At 44.9% G+C, this 19,407-nt stretch overlaps 1 long non-coding RNA gene across 5 annotated transcripts in view; it reads left to right on the plus strand.

Annotated features, from left to right (window-relative positions):
* Positions 1 to 19,407, plus strand: part of LOC103346136 (uncharacterized) — a 114,139-nt gene that overhangs the window by 27,791 nt on the left and 66,941 nt on the right. For 4 of the 5 annotated variants that reach the window (XR_016218335.1, XR_016218334.1, XR_016218336.1 and 1 more), the window contains exons 4-5: positions 12,763 to 12,882; positions 13,316 to 13,410. This is a non-coding gene — a long non-coding RNA (uncharacterized LOC103346136). Of the gene's footprint in view, positions 1 to 12,762; positions 12,883 to 13,315; positions 13,411 to 14,741; positions 14,920 to 19,407 lie in introns of those variants that run through there. The other variant, XR_016218337.1, reaches the window with a different exon arrangement.

The raw sequence follows: 19,407 nt of genomic DNA on the forward strand, positions 1-19,407 counted from the left end.
CATTGAGTGCTGCACTAGTCAATCAAAGTGACTTGTCCCCACCCTCTTGGTGAATGGTTAGCAGTCTTGCAAGGTTTAGCTGAGACCCACAGTACTCCTGCAGAGTCACTTAGGACGTTTTGCTACCTTTATCCTGCACAGCATGCAGCGTGTGCTTCTGCCCCCAGCATTTTCAGTCCCTCAATGGTTGTGGAGCACCAGAGGGAGTGCAGGACAGGGAGGTCTGGGACACCCAGCCTCTCAGAGTAGAAAAAAAACTGTGACTTGCAGAATTGATATCATATATGGGGGTCTTCAAATTTATGGAAAATGTGTATTATGAAATAGATTTCATTTTTTGCATGAGAATAAATTTAATTTTTAATTCCAGTTTTCCCTGAACTTTTTGAAGTCTCCTCATAGTAACTAAGTAATATGGATCACCTGTCAGTAGACTTTTGATCTGTAACAGTTTAAACTTTTTTTCCTCTTCTGGTCAAGCCAGAGAAAAGGCAGAAACAAGCCAAAATCAAGTCTTTGGCTGAGACAAGAATCAGTTCTGTTCAGGGACAGTAATGTATTTGCTTCCACACTCCTGACTCTCCTCCCCGCCTTGAGGTATCCACCTTGCATGCACATATATGTTATGGAAAACATTCCAATTCAAAGGAAACTTTTTGTTTTGCCTCTGTTCTTGCAAACGATTTAATATTAGTTTACTTTTTTACATTCATGTGCAAAAGTCTAAGTTCATTTCACTGTTTTTTTCTAATCACAGGCATATGAATATGCACTAAAGCTCATTCACTTCCATAATACTGAGAGCTACACCATTGTCTTGTATCTTCTTGTTTAGGAAGTGGACACTATGTTCCCTTTGGCCAGTTGAAGAGGCCACATTTTATTGTCACCTTCAGTTTTCTTTCCTGTGTAAGATGAATTCATGATAAAAGTATGCTGAATCCCTAGTGTGAGCCAGGAACTACTTTCAGTATTGTGATAAACCCGTATAGACATGGTGCCTTTCCCTACAGTGGTGTAGTCCGGTAGAAGATGGATAGTTATATGGTAATGTTGGAATGTGATGAGAACTATCAAGAGGGCATTCAGAGGACTGAGTGGTTTAGGAGAGGACATTATTGCATAATGTTGTATTGGAAAGTTTTTTTTTTAAACTTTTATTTAATGAATATAAATTTCCAAAGTACAGCTTATGGATTACAATGGCTTCCCCCCCATAACGTCCCTCCCACCTGCAACCCTCCCCTTTCCCACTCCCTCTCCCCTTCCATTCACATCAAGATTCATTTTCGTTTCTCTTTATATACAGAAGACCAGTTTAGCATACATTAAGTAAAGATTTCAACAGTTTGCTCCCACACAGAAATATAAAGTGAAAAATACTGTTTGAGTACTAGTTATAGCATTAAATCTCAATGTACAGCACACTAAGGACAAAGATCCTACATGAGGAGTAAGTGCACAGTGACTCCTTTGTTGACTTAACCAATTGACACTCTTGTTTATGGCATCAGTAATCACCATAGGCTCTTGTCATGAGCTGCCAAGGCTATGGAAGCCCCCTGAGTTCACCGACTCTGATCATATTTAGACAAGGTTGTAGTCAAAGTGGAAGTTCTGTCCTCTCTTCAGAGAAAGGTACCTCCTTCTTTGATGACCTGTTCTTTCCACTGGGATCTCACTCGCGGAGATCTTTCATTTAGGTTTTTTTTCCCCCAGAGTGTCTTGGCTTTCTATGCCGGAAATACTCTCATGGGCTTTTCAGCCGGATCCACATGCCTTAAGGGCTGATTTTGAGGCCAGAGTGCTGTTTAGGACATCTGCCATTCTATGGGTCTGCTGTGTATCTCACTTCCCATGTTGGATCATTCTCTCCCTTTTTGATTCTATCAGCTAGTATTTGCAGACACTAGTCTTGTTTATGTGATCCCTTTGGTTCTTAGTCCTATCATTATGATCAATTGTGAACAGAGCTTGATCACTGGGACTAGTGAGATGGCATTGGAACATGCCACCTTGATGGGATTGAATTGGAATCCCCTGGTATGTTTCTAACTCTACCGTTTGAGGTAAGTCAGCTTGAGCATGTCCGGAATTGCACATCTCTTCCCTCTCTTATTCCCACTCTTATATTTAACAGTGATCACTTTTCAGTTAAGTTTCAGCACGTAGGAAGAATTGTGTATTGATTACAGTATTCAACCAAAAGTATTAAGTAGAACAAACAAAAAAAATACTAAGAGGGATAACATATCAAGTTGCTCATCAACAGTCAGGGTGAGGGCTGATCAAGTCACCGTTTCTCATAGTGTTCATTTCACTTTAACTGGTTTCCTTTTTGGTGCTCAGTTAGTTGTCACCTATCAAGGAAAACAAGTGATATTTGTCCCTTTGGGATTGGCTTATTTCACTCAGCATAATGTTTTCCAAATTCCTAACAGGGATCACTTTTCAGTTAAAATTTAAACACCTAAGAATAATTGTGTGTTAATTACAGAGTTCAACCAATGGTACTAGAACAAAAAAAATACTAAAACCGATAAAGTATTACATTGTACATCAACCGTCAGGACAAGAGCTGATCAAGTCACTGTTTCTCATAGTGTCCATTTCATTTCAACAAGTTTCCCCTTTTGTGCTCAGTTAGTTGTCGCCAATCAGGGAGAACATGTGATATTTGTCCCTTTGGGACTGGCTTAATTCACTCAGCATGATGTTTTCCAAATTCCTCCATCTTCTTGCAAATGACCGGGTTTCATTGTTTTTTGACTGCTGTATAGTATTCTATAGAGTACATGTCCCATACTTTCTTTATCCAGTCTACTGTTGATGGGCATTTGGGTTGGTTCCAGGTCTTAGCTATTGTGAATTGAGCTGCAATAAACATTAATGTGCAGACAGCTTGTTTGTTTGCCAATTTCATTTCCTTTGGGTAAATTCCAAGGAGTGTTATGGCTGGGTTGAATGGTAGGGTTATATTCAGGTTTCTGAGGAATCTCCAAACTGACTTCCATAGTGGCTTAACCAATTTGCATTCCCACCAACAGTGGGTTAGTGTCCCTTTTTCCCCACATCCTCTCCAGCATCTATTGTTGGTAGATTTTGACTACAAGAAGTTCCGTGAAAAAGTTATTATAATCTATGTGTCAAATACAGTATTGTTAATCTCCAGGAAGATCCTGGGAAGTGGTCACCTGCTAGTATACCTATCAGTGTTGACAGTTAACATACACACACATACACACACACACACACACTTTCCAAATTGTTATGTGTTATTTGTATATGTTGTAGAAAGAAAATTGGATGCACATTTGAATTATGAGAACAAGTGTCAAAACCAAAAATTAGTAGTTTTCTGTATATTTAAAAGAACAAAGGTCATTTGGTAGGTATTCAGGCAGATGCTTGTATTTTGTCCTCTGTAAAGATGTACTTTTTAATAATGCACTTAATATTGCCTGTGGTGAGGACTGTTTTTTTTTCTTTTTTAAACAAATGCAGAACCTGTGTAGATTAGTGATCTGCCTGCACATGACTGTATGCAGTACAATCCCATGTGAGACCCATTCACTGATGTGCCATAGCACTGTCCAATTGCTGTGAGGTTTCTAAATGCTTGTTCTTAATTACAATATCAATATGAGTGTGGAAATGGTATCAATTTATGGTCATACTTTGACCGGCAATGTTAATTTTATCCTCACAAAAAGTCCTGTATTTGTACACTTAGTTCTGTGTTTGTACATACAGACTTGCCATCAACTTATATAGCAAAAATATTACTCTGATTGTGGGCACAGCCTCAGCTGCCTGCTAATGCCTTGGTGGCTGTGAACACAGTATCCTTCAAGTATGGGTTCCAGTCCTTGGTTCCTGACTACATCATAGGGATTAGAAGCCTGCAGGGCCTGGCCTGAGTGAGTATAGCAGCTTTATTGACAACATTGACTCCTTCATTCATTCAACAAATAGTGCCTGAGAGGATGACATTTCAAGAGGGAAAGGAGTGAACTACACAGCTCTGCAGAGAAAGAACTTTCCAGAAAGAATAAATAGCAGAATGAATTGCTTGAGATCTGAGAGATGCGGTCAGGGGCACCACATCATTCAGAGCCTTTTGGGGTGCATTGTGTGGAGCAGGATGACAAACAGTTGGAAGACACTGAGTCAGGGTAGAAACAACATGATCGTACTGAAGCACTAAGGTCACGAGTAGCATGACGTGATTGTGTGTTGAGAACAGCACGCAGGGGACAGAGATGAAATCACAAAGATCGGTTAGGAGGCCACTTAAATGATCCAATCAAAGGGAATGAAGTTGATGGATCAGATGGCAGCCATAGAGATGGTGGAAGCGTTGAATTAGGGATATATTTTATTTGCCTTTTATCTTCTAGTGTTTCTTTACAGAGAACTATATGGTATGTAATGATCTGTAGTCACCCTACTGTACAATAGAACCCCAGAACTCCTTATTCCAATCTAGCTGGAACCTAGTACTCATCCATCTACCTTTCCCCATCACTCCCACCTCACTTTGCTCCCCATCCTCTGGTAACCACTATTATATACACAATTTCTATGAGATTACCTGTTTTTTTTTTTTAAGACTCCACAAAGACTTTTTTTAGAGTGAGATCAAGTCATAGTTCTCTCTGTTTGATTTATTTCACTTACACAATGACCTCCAGTTCATGTTGGTGCAAATGAAAAGATTTCGATTTTTATAGCTAAGTAATATTCCATTATTTATGGGTATCATATTTTCCTTATATATTTATCAGTATTCCAGTACTTAGATTTTGTCTTATGTCTTGGCTATTGTGAATAATGCTTCAATAAACATGGCAGTGCAGATGCCTTTTCAATGGACATAGTTCATTTCCCCTGGATATATATACCGAGGGGTAGAACTGCTGGATCATATGGTAGTTCTACTTTTTGGTTTTTTGAGGAACTTCCATACTGTTTTCCAAGATGGCTGTAGTAATCTGCATTCCTACCAGCAGTGTGCAGAGCTTCTCTTTTCTCCACATTCTTGCCAAACCCTTTAATATTTTGCCATTTTTGGAAGGTTTGTTTGAAAGACAGAGTTGCAGAAAGAGGGCGAGGGGGAGAAGGTGGGGAGTAGAGAGAGAGAGAGAGAGAGATCAATCTTCCATCCACTGATTCACTCCCCAGAAGAACGCAATGGCTGGAGCTGGGCCAATCCAAAGCCAAGAGGCAGGAGCTTCTTCCTGGTCTCCCAAGAAGGTGCAGAGGCCCAAGCACTTGAGCCATCTTCTGCTGCCTTCCCAGGAACATTAGCAGGAAGCTGGATCAGAAGTAGAGCATCCAGGACTTGAACTGGTGCCCATAAGGGATGCTGGAGATGCAGGTGCAGGCTTAACATATTATGCCACATTGCCATCATGCTGGGGAAAAATTTTAAAGGTAGTTTTTTAACATATAATATGACCTAACATGCATTTAATAATCATTGTTTTTGAAAGTTTATCAGCCTCCCCTTTTTGTATGAGTATTTGTTTTACACGTGCTTGTGCACATATCTATACCTTTGTCTATGAGTTTTCTCATTGCGGACAGCTATTTGGAGTTATTTTTATTTTTAGTTACATGTTCTTCCATCACTGTTCTGGGGAATGCTGGATGGAATGGTTACGTTCATTTCTCTTTTTCTCCATCATGATTGTTTCCTGCAGTCCCATTTATTCTTGTCAAGTTTTCCTTCATGCCATCAATCTGCCTCATTTGTGTATCCATCCTGTTTCTTTTTCTTTCTTTCAGGGCTGCGAAGAGCCATAGATGGTCTTTTATTTGGTTGGTTTTCATTCTTGATGCATATACAAACCACTGGAGTATGCATTTTTGAATCTTATAGATGTCTTCCAGATAGAGCTTTATATTATTATGAAGATATTTGTCATTTGGGCAGCTCAGAAAGACTTTCTCCATGCGGCTCTCTGCTCACCTTTTATATTTTGCAGACAGCAGCTTGTCAGTTGACTTGGTATTCATGTCTCTTTAGTTGCCGCATTCTGTAATCACAGAAATTCTGCTGTTAATGGCACATCTCAGGTTTGAGGGTATGCTCTAGAAATTGCTGGTGGTTGCTGACCCTATTATTTTGGAATGCATACTGAGTCCGTAGCTTCAAGTGATTGTATTTCATGTAGTATTCCATACACAGTTCTGTAAATGTGTCAGCTTAGCAAACATTTATTCAGTGTTCATGAGGTGTTATAAGTAATACTGTGTGGTCAATACGCTGTCTCTATAAGAATAACGATTTATAATGGAAGACAGACATTAAACTACTGAATAAAACTCATTATAGCGCTACAGATAGTGTTAAGTGCTGTGAAAACAAAAAAGCAGTGTATGAAGATGGAGCTAGAGGTACTGAATGCAGTCAGAAAAGGCTCTTGGGGAGGTGACATTCTAGCACAGCTGTTCGATGTGAGGGACTATACCCAGTTTATGGAAGAGAGCAGCAAGCGCAGAGTGCATGAAGCAGAGCCTGGTGACTGAGGGTCACAGAAAGATCTGAGTGGCAGATGCTAGTTAGCTGGTGGGTGAGGTTGGAGAAGTAGCAGGGGTACTTCAAGAAGCTGATACGATACGGTGAAGGGTTTGGATTTTATTTTACGTCTAAGTCCATGGAGAATTTTCAGTAGAGTAGGCTGTGCGTTGGTTTGTGTTTGTCTTAAAAAAAAAGTCATCCTGGTTGCTCTCTGGGGAATAGATTGTAGGCTTGCAAGGCAGAGAATTTGAGACTCTTAAAGCAGTCTTTGTGAGCAGCATAAGTAGACTTGGGCTGTAAAAGTTGGCCTGAAGCTGGAGAGAAGTAGCAATGCTTGGATTAAGTCTTGAAGGTAGAGCAAATAAGCGTGTTATTAGATGGATACTGAGAAAAAGAAGCAAACCCAATTTTGGCCAGACAATGAAGTGAATTACATTGGATTACTGACAAGTGGAAGACTCAGAGAAAAGCAGGTTTGCAGGGAGAAAATATGGAGTTCCATTTTGGGATTGTTATGGACTCTTCATGGATTTCCCTACCTTCCCTTTCTTTGGAGGCAGTGACAGGTACAGGAGCTGAAGAGTGGGCAACCAGACTAGAGGTGAAGGAGGCAGTGGGACTGAGAGCTGCATAGGCAGCCAATGAAGTTGGTTATATATTCAGGAGATTGAGCAACCAAGTAAATATATTGAGGTTACAACAAACTATGTTTATTATTGACAGATAAGGAATTTATAAATATAGAATGAGGAAGATTAAAAAGAATTTGAAGATGTCAGACAGGAATTGGAAATTTAAAGTAAATTCATGGTTTTTAAAACATGAATATAAATGTAGATACTGAAAATCTATGCATATGACACCACTTTAAAAGTTTGTAGAAAATGGAATTAAGAGAGAAGTTTATTTTGATGCGAAAAGTTTGAAATCCATGCATATGGGAAGTCCTCAAAATGGTCATGGAAGATGTCTACAATCAAAAATAGCTAGATGAATTTGTAAATTCTGTCATCTCCTAAGAGGGAAATCAAAGTTCCTTGAAGGAACAGTTGATTGCAGGGTATGTGTAATGAGCCTGGGAAATATATTTCTCTAAGGAATTGAAGAACTCTTCAGGGGCCGGTGCTGTGGCTTAGTAGGTAAAGCTACCACCTGTGGGGCCAGTATCCCATATGGGTGCCGGTTTGGGTCCCAGCTGCTAGATTCAGTTCTCTGCTAATGTGCCTGGGAAAGCAGTGAAAGATGGCTCAAGTCCTTGGACCCCTTTATCCATGTGAGAGACCTGGAAGAAGCTCCTGGCTTTGGATTGGCAAAATTCTGGTCATTGTGGCCATTTCTGGAGTGAACCAGTGGATGGAAGATTCTCATTCTCTCTCTCTCATCTCTCTCTTGTCTCTCTCTCTGTCTCTCTTCTCTCTCTTTCTTTCTCTGGCTCTCTAACTCTACCTTTCAAATAAATAAATAAATCTTAAAAAAAAATTCTTTCAGAGTGATAGGGTGTGTCATGAAGATGCAGAAGTTAGCTTGAAGGAGCGCACACTGGCCAGATACTGGATAATTTCAGCACTAAAGTAAATGTTGATGTTGTATACGAATAAGTGAGAGATAAGAAAAATTTCTTCTTTACAGCGGGGCGTTTTGTTAATGATGAAGAAGTGGGTAGTTCAAAAAAAAAAGTCATTATTTGGCATCTACCATAATGATACTTGATTCAGATGGAAGTTACAAATGGATCCTGATGTTGGTGGGAAGAAGTTAGATGAGACATTGAATGCTGTGTAGTATTGGGTTATCTCCCCGTAAAATGGGTAGTTAAAAAAACAAGCCATTATTTGGCGTCTACCATAATGATAGTTGATTCATATGGAAGTTACAAATGGATCTTGATGTTGGTGGGAAGAAGTTTGATGAGACATTGAATGCTGTGTAGTATTGGGTTATCTCCCCACAAAATGCTTATGATTTACAGAGGAAAATCTGGTGACCAGATGATCTAGGTTAACCTCACCAGTCGTGACATACGTTGACATCATGTGATTCTTGATGAGAAAAGCTGAGAAAAGGTTAGTGTGATTTCTGAGGTTTTTCTGATAAAATGCCAACATGAGTTTGACTTTGAGGACACCTTTACAGTTTTTGCTTGAGGGACATCCTAAAGAGTGAAAGATTGGAACTCTTGAGAATTGTCAATATCACAAAGGTGGGGAAACACTGAGCAGCTATTTGAGAATAAAAGAGGTACAGCAAGGGAATGCCGCATTTGATGCTGGGCAGCAAGTGCAAGGGCTGCTGTTGACAGGCACAGCGTGTGCAGAGGACCTCTAGATTGGACTGACAGTGTGGTATCAGTTTCCTTATTCAGCTACTGATCTGAGGTTCCAGAGGTGAATATTCTCTTGTGGAACGTTTACTCTGGTGAACATAGGGCAGATCAGCCCTTATGTCAGAAACTTGCTCTCTAAGAGTAATGAGAATGGGTGCAGTTAGATAAAGAAGGTGATTGGAACAGATGTGGTAAAACGTTAATGATGGAGACATTGCAGTTCAGGGGATGCAGTTCCTTGTAGCATCCTTGAACCATGGCCAGCTATTTGTGTGGAGGTGAGGTGATGGCGGAGAGTTGGGTTTAGTACATATCAAGGTCTTTAAGGTTCCTGTGATAGAGAAACAGAGGAGGAGAGGATGAGTACTGGGCACCTGGTGGGGGGCCTGATAGTGCCAGACAGTAGAATCTATACTGAGTAGGGATTGAGAGAGGACACGCATGAGGAGGGAACTGTGGAGATGTTACGAGAGTGATTGGAGGGGCCAGTACCGTGGCTCACTTGGTTAACCCTCTGCCTGCATCACCAGCATCCTGTATGGACGCCGGGTTATAGTCCTGGTTGCTCCTGGATCATGTTAGAACCCTTGGTTTAAGACTCAAGTATGGCCGGCGCCGTGGCTCAATAGGCTAATCCTCCGCCTTGCAGCGCCGGCACATCGGGTTCTAGTCCCGGTCGGGGCGCCAGATTCTGTCCCGGTTGCTCCTCTTCAAGGCCAGCTCTCTGCTGTGGCCCGGGAGTGCAGTGGAGGATGGCCCAAGTGCTTGGGCCCTGCACCCCATGGGAGACCAGGAGAAGCACCTGGCTCCTGCCAGCGGATCAGCGCAATGCGCCGGCCGTGGCAGCCATTGGAGGGTGAACCAACGGCAAAAGGAAGAGCTTTCTCTCTCTCTCTCTCTCTCTCTCTCTCTCTCTCTCTCTCTCTCTCTCACTGTCCACTCTGCCTGTAAAAAATTAAAAAAAAAAAAAGACTCAAGTGTGCTGTCTTGAAGCACACTGCTTCTCTATTCTGTAGTGTGAACTCCAGGTCATTATTATGTAATTGTTAGCAGTCTTAATAGGTAAAAAAAGGCTGTGTTCTCTTTGATGGGTGCTCTTGTTACTCACGCCTCCTACCTAGGCTAGAAAGCAGAGTACCTTTAGATGTTTCTACATGCATGTGGAGCGACTCAGCTTTTTCTCTTTATAGCTTTGGTATAACTAGAATCTTCCCTCTCTGCCACCTTTGTTCCATGGCCCTGCTGCAGATTATTGTCATCCTTTGCCTCTTATTCTTGTTCTGCTCATCCTCCTCAAAAGCACCAGTCGTTTGACCAATACATGCACTCAGTAAATGGAGAGAATACAGGGAGGCACTTTGAACACGTAGGGGCATTTCTCTTATCAAATGCCTGACACGGGAATGTTACTGCTGATCTTGCTCTGATTAGATTTCTTTCTTCTTTCTTTCTTTTTTAATGATTTATTTTCTTAAAAGTCAGAGTTACACAGAGAGAGAAGGAGAGGACGAGAGAGAGGCAGAGGGAGAGGTCTTCCGTCTGCTGGTTCATTCCCCAGATGGCTGCAATGGCTGGAGCTGCTGCAATCTGAAGCCAGGAGCCAGGAGTTTCTTCCAGGTCTCTCACATGGGTGCAGGGGCCCAAGGACTTGAGCCATCTTCTACTGCTTTCCCAGGCCACAGCAGAGAGCTGGATTGGAAGTGGAGCAGCTGAGGCTCATGCCTGCACTGCAGGCAGTGGCTTTACCTGCTACACCACAGCGCTTACCTGCTAGATTTCCTCTTTCTAACATAGGCAGTACAGTACTGTCCTTTTGAGAGGAACAAAGGTTGTAAACCTCACATGTGAAATGAGAAGTTGAGTAAGAAGACCTTCAGGGGCAGGTATTTGATGTTGGATGGCATTAAGAAGCTGCTTGGAACACCTGCATCCCATATGGTATTCCCTGTTTCAAGTCCTGGTGTTGCTACTTTACTCAAAAAAAAAAAAAAAGAGATAAGGTTTTTCATTTGAAAGGCAGAGAGACAGAGAGGGAGAGAGATAGATCGATCTTCCATCCACTGGTTCACTCCCCAAATGGCCTCAGTGGTGGCTGGGACCGGGCCAGGCCAAAGTCAAGAGCCAGGAGCTTCATCTGGGTATCCCACAAGAGTGGTAGGGCCCAAGCACTTGGGCCATCTGTATTGCCTTCGCAGGCAATTAGGGAGCTGGTCCAGAAATGGAGCATCTGGGACTGGAAGTGGTACCCATATGGGATGCTGGCGTTGCAGGGGGCAGCTTTACCCACAACACCACAGTGCCAACACCTAGTGCTGCTTATGATGCAGCTCCTAGCTGATGTATCTAACATTGAGAAATGAGAGAAAAAGTACCAACATGATAACGTGCACGTAGAAAATGTCAACAGTGACCTCAGATGCTGCCTTTCTGTATTCTGTCTTGCTTTGTGGAAGATAGGATTTGTCACATTTCAAACACATTCCATAGGTTAAATGCAGGGCTAGACTGTGAAGGGTGGTGACTGGCAAGCAGACCTGTGTTCTGTGGAGAACTGTGTAGATCACAGGTGTTCCGTGTCCTTGTGCAAGTGGATACGTAAGAGTCTGAATAAATAAATTGCAAAGATTTCCTGATGCGTGAGTCAGAGAATACGCCAGACAGAATGTTTGTAAGGAAGAAGAGAAGGAATGTGTACCAGAATCTTTTCTAAGTTAAACTCTTTTTCAAATTCTGTGTTAATAGGGTATGTAGTGCATATAATATCAAATTCTACACAAACTCTAGTAGTTGGTCTTGATGCAGTATTTTATTTACAGCTATGTCTTCCTTTTTTAAATTTTTTACTTTTTTCGATCTTTCTTATTTTTCATTGAGAGTTACACATGGAGAGGATGAGAGGCAGAGTGAGAGGAGAGAGAGGGAGGTCTCCCATCTGCTGGTCCACTACCCTGTTGGCTGCAAAGGGCGGAGCTGAGCGGATCTGAAGCCAGGAACCAGGAGCCAGGAGCCTCCCCGGGGTCTCCTGCATGGGTGCAGGGGCCCAAGGAGTTGGGCCATCTTCTGCTGCATTCCCAGACCGCAGCAGAGAGCTGCTTCGGAAGTACAGCAGCCGGGACTCGAACCGGAGCCCATATGGGATGCCGGCACTGTGGGCGGTGGCTTTACCCGCTACCGCACAGCGCTGGTCCCTCCCGGAAGCTGTTCCCCGTGGGATCCAGCTGTCTGCTAACGTACCTGGGAAAGCAGAGGGAGATGGCCCAAGGACGTAGGCCCCTGAACCCAGAAGGGAGCACCGGATAAAGTCCCTGGCATCTGCTTTGGCCTGGCCCAGCCCCGGCCTTTGTAGTCACCTGGGGGGTTGATCCCCCAGAAGGACGCTCTGGCGAGAAAGAGCGCTCGTGATGCCGCTTGCATTGCTTCTCTCCCCATGCGGCTTCAACAGCATGCGCTGTGCCAAACAGAAGCCAGGGGGCAGGAGCTCCATTGAGGACTCCCAGGAGGCAGGGAAGTGGGGTGCAGAGTACCTGGGCCACCAGCGGCTGCCCCGCCTGGGTAAAGCCTGGAGGGGCGGGACTGGAAGTGACCCTGGGGGCGCTGGACGCGGGATGTCGCAGTGCGCAGATGCGTCCCGTTGCGCCATGGCGACGGCCAGTGAGGAGTGCGCCTGCGCCTGGCGCTGTGACCTGGAAGTGCACCCGCAGGCGCATCTGCAGCTGTGCTGGTGCTCAGGTAGGAGTCAGCGTCGTGTCCGCTCCTGCCCAGCGCTGGCACAAGCCTTGAGGAGCCATCCTCGACGCTGGTGGCCCACCCTGAGAAGACACAGTGAGTGCCCCCCCAGGTTCAGGCCGGGTTCAGATGAGGCTGCAGTCTGAGGCGGCCGCATCAGTTATCTTGGGCTTCTGGAAATTTCTAGGTGCAGTCTTTTGCTTCGGCCCCTTCTGGAAGACTACACCTCAAGACTGCGTTCATGTTCCAGAGACACAGAAACGGCCTTCCTGCGGAGAGTTTGGTGTGGTGGCCTTCCTGTCACTGGGTAGGCGGGGCCCAGGGTGCAGAGCGGGGGTGGGGTGTGTGTGTGAAGGGTAGCTGGGATAGAAGGTGGAGGAGAGGGTGTAAGGGGGAGGTGGGAGGAGGGAGCGAGGGGGAAGGATGAAAAAGTGGCGTGCAGGTGTGGAGGCGAGGAAGGTAGGGGCAGAAACCCTCGTGGGGCAGAGGCAAGGGAGGGGGAGAGTGACAGGCATCCCGGTGAGTGTGTGGTTGAGCGTGGGGTGGGGAGAGGAAGAACTTTTCCCACGGCCCCGGTTTTCTGCCCCTGGTGGGAAGTAGCCTTGGCCGCATCCGTGAGAAGAGGCCTTGATCACGGCCTTTCTTCTCCGGGTTGTTCGGCAGTGTAAGGTGTGTGTGCGCAGGAAAACGGGCATGGGGCGCTCGAATTAATTTGCACCTAATCCGGTGACTTTCCACAGACTGCACACAGGGAGGAGAAAGCAGAAGCTTAGAGAAACCCCAAGAATCCCTCTTTGCTCTGTTCCAGCCTGCCCCAAGATTCTGACACCTCATAGTAAGTACGCGACTTTTTTCTATTTAAAGACTGGTTTGAAGGGCAGAGTTATAGATGAGGCGGTGAGGGAGAGATCTTCAGTGTGTGGGCTCACCCCGCCCAGGTGCCAGGTGGCTACAATGGCCGGTGCTTGACCAGGCCGGAGCCCAAGCCAGGTACTGTATCCAGTACTCCGGTGTGGGTTCGGGGGCCCAAGTCCTTGGGCCACTTCCTCTGCTTTCCTAGGCGTTTGAGGAGACAGCGGGATCACAAGTGGGAAAAGCCTGGGTGGGGCGGCGGTCGGAGCCATGGCATAGCGGGTGAAGCCGCCGCCTGCAGTACCAGCATTCCATATGTGTGTTGGTTCGAGTCCCAGCAGCTCCACTTCCGTTCCAGCTCTCTACTGTGGCCAGGCAAAGCAGTTGAAGAGGGCCCAAGTCCTTGGGCCCCTGGACCTGTGTGGGAGTCCTGGAGGAAGCTCCTGGCTCCTGGTTTCATATCCACTCAGCTCTTTCTGTGGATGGTTGGCCGTGGTGGCCTTCCTGTCACTGGGTGGGTGGGGCCCGAGGTGCAGAGAGCGGGGAGGGTGTGTGTGTTTGAGGGGTAGTTGGGATAGAAAGTGGAGGAGGGAGGGGCTCAAGGGGGACGCGGGAGGAGAGAGGAAGGGAGGAGAATGAAAAGGTGATGTGTAGGTGTGGAGGTGAGGAAGGGAGGGGCAGAAACCCGCGTGGAGGAGAGGAAAGGGAGGTGGAGAGTGACAGGAGTCCTGGTGGGTGTGGGTGGTGGCAGGGTTTGGGAGAGGAAGAACTTTTCCCATGGCCTCGGTTGCGTCTTGGGTGTTTTCTGTCCCTGGCCAGCAGTAGCCTTGGTCGCGTCCTTGAGAAGAGGACCTTGACTCACGGCCTCTCTTCTCCAGGTTGTTCGGAAGTGTAAGGTGTGTGTGCAGGAAAACGGGCATGGGGCGCTCGAATTAATTTGCACAGAATCTGGTGAATTTTCACAGACTGCACACAGACAGCTTGATCACAAGTGGGAACAGCCTGGGTTGTTGGGGGTTTGGGGGTGTGGGGCGGGCAGAGCCATGGCATAGTCAGTGAAGCCACTGCCAGCTGTACCAGCATCCCGTATGGGTGTCTTCCTTTTCTGTGATACTTTTCTCTCCTTCCCCTGACAGAGGTAAGTATCCAGAGCTTTTGGATGTATTTCATTACAGAAATATTTCTGTTACACACTCTTTATATATGTAAAGTACTTACCCATTTAATCACCATTTATTTGCTGTGTACCTATTTCATGCAAGACTGTGAGCTTGTCCAGGGCAGGACTTTATCTCTCTGCTTTCATTCCTGTAGTCCCTGGTCACAGTTGGTATTTGATATATGCAGAACTAACAGTGCCCTCACTGCTGCGTCTTGGGACAGGAAGTGATGGTTAATGAAGGCTCTGGTCACAAGAATAAAGGTCGGAGGGACAAGAAAGGATGTTTAACAGAATCAGCATTAATGAAGCACTTTCAGTTGTCAGGCTTCTTAAGGTACCGTTGTCTCATTTCTAAATAACAACACAAGGAGGGGAAGCAAGAGGTTTTTTTGTTTGTTTGTTTTTGTTTTTTTGAATTATACCACATTGTCCTGTCTAATTCTCTTCAAAGGTCTGTGAGGGAGGCACTTCTGATAGCCTTTTAAATATTAGTTAAAGGAAGTGGGAACCTGCCCTAGGCCATATATCAAGATCAGTGAAGTTCCAGTTTAAATCCTGCTTTGCTTGCCCCAGAGCTGTGTCCCTCCTGGGGTTGGAACCTCAGCTTCCATCGGTTCCAGAGTTGGGGTATCAGAGAGGTGGTAGCCAGAGAAAACCAGTGGTCCTAGTCTTTGGGCTTGTCTGTGTGTGGAGCATAAATAACTACAGGGACTTGAGCTGTGTCACTAAGGACCCTTCTTGCTAATGCTGTGGCCTCATGCTGTGATTTGTTAACATAGGTCTTGTGTCCTGGTTCACACCAGTGGGGAGTCTTGAGCTGTTGGCGGGGGGCGGGGGGGTCTGAGGAGGGTACCTTGCCACCCTGGGACTGGAACTGACTTTTAAGAGGGACCTTGAGGTATGAAAGGAGATTTGCTGGTAGGGTTAGGACCAGAGGGTTTGAGGAGTCCTCAAGGTCCCTGGTGATTAGTCTTTTTAAAATTTATTTATTATTTATTTCAAAGGAAGAAAGAAATATTTCATGCGTTAGTTTACTTCCCTAATGCCCTCAACAGCTGGAAAGGTATGTGAAGCCAGGGTCTGGGAACTCAATCCAAGTCTCCCATGTGAGTGGCAGGGATGTAAGTACTTGAGCCATCACCTGCTGCCTCCCAGGTTGGAATAGTAGGAAGCTGGATTCAGGACTTCAGCCAGGACTTGATCCTGGGCACTCTAACATGAGCTGTGGGGATTACAGTAGAGGCTTAGTCGCTATACCAAAAGCCCATCCCTGATTAGTCTTCAGTTCCCTCCTTCAAAGTGTGGCTGGCTACTTGGGAGGGGTTTACCTCACCACTGCTAACTGGGCCTGCTGCACAATTTTGTGAGGACCTTGTTCCAAAGGCAGGGGTAAAGGGCCACTAAAGATACTAAAACATAAAGCTCTTTCCTTTCTTCCACCTACCTCCTTGGCTCAGACTCATGCTCTTTTGACTGGCTTACAAAACACAAGTTCAAAGACAGAGTTTTGAGGATTTTTAAGACACCACCAGCAGAGGTTTAAACCCAGTGCAGGCCCTTCAGAGAGCGAGCCGTGTGACTGTTTCTGTGTGACCATGTAGGCTGCACGCCCATGAGGTTGGCCCTGGCTGCTGAATATAACCCATTGGCTTTAACCAGTCCAGGTCTAATCCTGTGACACTCCAGGGCACCTGGGCAGACTTATGTCTTATTAAATCAGCTCCCTGAGGATTGTGTGGACTAGTTAGTCATACTGTCTCGTGATCACGCTCCTCGATTTTCTTAGAGACCTCTTGTCTTGTCTAGCTAGGACTGGTATCTTTTTCTAGAGTAAGGCTCCTCACCCCTGACCTAGAGCACTGAGAGGAACTGGAATGCTGCTGTGTGGCAGAGACCTCCTGCAAGTTCTCTGAGCAGTACTGGGTCCCCACAGCTCCGCTTAGTGTTTCTATGGTACCACACTTTGAGAACTGTGCTCGCAAATGACTCATGGGACAGTCTGTCCCTGCTCTATTCCTGCTCTGAGCCTGGCAATCAAGGTCCAGACAAGGCCCCTGATAGAAATGTTGCATCCAAGCAGCCCCCTTATAACTAAGGTCACCTCAAGATCCCCACAAATGGATCTTGGACCAGAGGTCAGGACTTTATGTGCAACTTGAACACTTCCTGCCTTGGGAAGTTCACTGCCCCCACCCCAGGACATGTTCTGAGCTGCTTGGTCCTAGGTGTAGAGGCTCTGGCCTCTGGAAATGTACTGAGTTGACTTCTGAGTTTCCAGATGCCAGAAAACATGTAACGGAGTTCCTCGGATCTGTGTGACCACTTGGATATCCAACTGTGATTGCAGACACCCATGGTGAAGACTTTTGAGTGCCGCCTCATGGTGGAGCTGAGTGCTTCCTGCTGGGACTGTGGGATCTTCCTGGGATGCCAGGGTGGCACAGCAAGCCATGGTGCTCTGGAGGCTGTCACTGAATCTGTGTGTAGCTTAGAAGGTAAAACTGTGTCTTTCCAGTAGTATGGAGCAGAGCCTCAGGACGAGGAGATGGTCCTATCAGAACTTGATGCTGGGGCTGGCGCTGTGGCACAGCAGGATAAAGTGTTGGCCTGCAGTACTGGCATCCCATATGGGTGCTGGTTCATGTCCCGGCTGCTCCACTTCTGAGCCAGCTCTCTGCTAAGCCCTGGGAAAGCAGTAGAAGATGACCTGAGTCTTTGGGGTCCTGCACCCGTGTGGGAGACCTAGAAGAAAATTCTGGCTCCTGGCTTTGGATCAGCTCAACACTGGCCATTGGCAGTCATTTGGGGAGTGAACAAGCTGTTGGAAGACCTCTCTGTCTCTGTCTGTCTCTGTCTCTCTAACTCTTTCAAATAAGTAAAATAAATCTTTTTTAAAAAAGAACTTAATGCTAATGTGTGCATTTGTTCTAACTTGGAAAGGAAATCTCATTCCTCTGCTTCAAGTCACCTTGCAATTCAGGAAGGGCAGCATTTTTTTTGCGTTAGGCTTCTTGCTTCTTCTCTGCTGGCTTCTCCCTTGTAAATTATCATGTAGCATCATCCTTTGCTCTGGTAGGATTCATTTTTAAAACTGTGCTTTTTCTCTTCTTCATCAGAATAGTTCAGAAAGTTAATGGGAAATGGAATCAAAAGATACCTTTATTTTAGTGTAAAATTTTTTAAGCCCATGCATATTTTTTGTAATACGTATTTTTATATAATGTTTGAAGATCCCTCATGTATCATAACAAGTCTTTACAAATTTTGGTCATTGTCTTGGTCCTTTAGTTATTAGGAATAAATTATTTTGTTAGGTTGAAATTAGCCTATTTGAATTAGTGCCGGATCTCATTTGCTGTGACATAAAGAATTGCTTTATGGATAATGAAAGCACCTTAATGATGTGGTCTAAAGGAGAAAACAATATTACTGAAGCTATTAACACCAGGGGACTTCTCCCTGACCTCTTAACAGTGCCCTGCAAACTGTACATTATTGCACTTTTGAGGATCCAGGGGCTGAAGTCTGGCCTGAAGGTATTTTAGAGAATGCTCCACGTGGGAAAGTCATAAGAAAAACAGAGGAATATAAGTAGCAGTTAATGAGAAGGCAGAAGAGACTTCTAGAATTGAAGTGACCACAAGGTTTGCTGGGATTTTTTGAGCAGCACAGCACTAGGTTGTCTGTGTTGGGCACCAGATACAATCACTACAGCCTTGTGAAGTTAGAAACTATGCCGTTCTGCAGAATTCAGTTTGAGACTCACTAATAGGACTCAGCCTACAAGGAATGCAGATGAGACAGAGCATCTCTGACCTTAACAGAGGCAGTGTGATTGGTCATTCTTTACTTTCCCTTTATATTGCTATAGCAACTTTAAAATGCCTTTTGTTTAAAAACCTGAGGAAATGTATGTGAAAAGTCATTTTGGCAATCTTTGGTCATCAGTAAATTCACCATCTTACGTGTGTTATAACTTACTGAACCCGTGGTACTAGGAACTTGATAGAAGTTTGCAGCATTAGACTACAATTTTCTGCTTGCTCAAAACTGAGGGAGTTGGAGCTTACCCAGCATAATTAGAAATGTACCCTCTATTTGAAGCCTTGGCAAGAACAATAATTTAGTATCGTGGCTGTGTGGCACTGGTAGAATGTGTTGTTCAGTCCTGAGTTTGGGCACCTTGTTTGTTTATGACAGAAAACAGCTTTCAGAAACTTCCTGGTGGATAAAATACCCTTTTCACAATCTGGTGGTTTCATTGCTTTTTTCCTAAAGGTTTAATTTTCCCTTCGAGTGCAGGCATGTTCATTTTATCAAAGCTGGCATTTTCTCTTCTTTAAAAATTAAAGTCTTGAGTATTCTGAAGAAAATTTCGCAACCATTAGGGTATATAAGTGCGTGTCGTGTGAGCATAATTACAAGGATGAAATGCTTTGCTTTTGAGTAGTAGTGGACCAACACTTGGTGTGCTAAGCAACATAGTTTTTATTCTATTTTGTGGTTCAAAGGCTGCTTACTACTGCTCCTGATCTTAGATTATCTTAGTCCTTTTTGTCAAATGGATTTAGAGCGCACAGCACCTTTTTATCCACCTTCTCTCTGAAAAGCAGTGGGAGATAGAGCAACTTTTTTAAAGATTTATTTATTTATTTGCGAGGTAGAGTTACAGAGAGAGAGGTTTTCCGTCCAATGGTTCACTCCCCAAATGGTTGCAATGGCCAGAGGCGAACCGATTCAAAAGCTGGAGCCAGGAGCTTCTTTGAGGTCCCCTACATGGTTTCAGGGGCCCAAGAAGTGAGGCTATCTTCTGCTGCT

The sequence above is a fragment of the Oryctolagus cuniculus genome, chromosome 12 (genome assembly GCF_051225735.1).
Source record: "Oryctolagus cuniculus isolate XC-2025 breed Fujian yellow rabbit chromosome 12, ASM5122573v1, whole genome shotgun sequence".
Taxonomy (NCBI): Eukaryota; Metazoa; Chordata; class Mammalia; order Lagomorpha; family Leporidae; genus Oryctolagus; species Oryctolagus cuniculus.